Below are 1,225 nucleotides of genomic sequence, written 5' to 3' on the forward strand. Positions count from 1 at the left end.
TTTATATCTAAATAAACATTTATTCATTATCAATTTTATTTGTTTTCTCTGACCCAAGAATCATTTTTTTCTATTTTGCTTATTTTTCTGCAGCTGAACTAGGAATGTATAGGAACCCCAACCCAATGAAATGACATTCTTAGAAACTGGATTCTCTGATTTTTCTTGTCAGCCTATTTCAAGGAAATCTGTGTGTTCAATGTGCTTGCTCACAGTTGGCCCATACCAAGTGGTTGTTTAATCCAAATATCTGGGCAGCAAACTGAGCTGATCCTTCCGGAGAAAGTATGGTCGAACAGCCAAGACCCCTGGGTAGTCTCAGAGAAGACTACACGTCCTGAGCTCCCTAGTCTGATGTGAGGGGAGGACAGCTGATAACTGGACATGCAGTGTAACCAGACATCACTGGGCCTAATCCACTGCTTCTGCCCGTCACTGCCATGTGCACAGTTGGAATGCCATCCCCTTCATACTCAGCTTGAATCCCCAGAGTTTCATCTGGGCCTTTATGGGCAGATGTTACTCGAAGTTCACAGGGAATCTCATAATACACAAGCCTTCTTGTTTTTTTTTCATGGTAACCAAAATCAGAAGTTGAGCACATCAACAGTACAATCCTGCACTGGTTTTCTGATTTCAGAAGCAAGGGTACTGTCTCTGCAACCCATGCAAAGTTCTTCTTTACCATCTGGAGCCCTTCAGGGGTTACTTCCTTGAGGTCACAGTGAGACTGTTTGTCTTTCTGCTGGCTTCAGTCTCCTGATGGCCAGAGTCTCCAGGAATCATTATCAATATCGCCAGCAAGAACAATTTCTTTGGTAGCCACAGCAACACAAAATTCAATCTTCATATCAACCAGTGTACAGTTCTGGGTCAACCAAGATTTCTCCAGTATTTCAAAAATAGCTCCTGATATTTCCAGTCCTATGGATAACCCATTACTATTATGGACTACTGGACTATATTGGAATATTTTGCTGAATTCATGCACCTAAAATATTTAAATGACAGCGGAATACCCATCTCTGGCAAAACTAAACAGAAAAAAGGGGATACAAATGAAGCACTAATTTATCTGTATATTCAAAGTAGGATAGATACACAGTTACTTTATCTTAATTCAATGAATAGAAAGATTTGTTCTAATAGTGTTTGTGGACAGGATATCATGTCTGCATCTTGTACTATGAATAACCACTAAGAGGACAATAATATGCAAAGTATT

The 1,225-nt window shown here is 39.8% G+C and overlaps 1 pseudogene; it reads right to left on the reverse strand.

Annotated features, from left to right (window-relative positions):
- The window catches only part of LOC101561435, a 47,589-nt pseudogene that overhangs the window by 10,261 nt on the left and 36,103 nt on the right, over positions 1 to 1,225 (reverse strand).

This window comes from Octodon degus, unplaced genomic scaffold, assembly GCF_000260255.1.
Source record: "Octodon degus isolate 3935 unplaced genomic scaffold, OctDeg1.0 scaffold00004, whole genome shotgun sequence".
NCBI lineage: Eukaryota > Metazoa > Chordata > Mammalia > Rodentia > Octodontidae > Octodon > Octodon degus.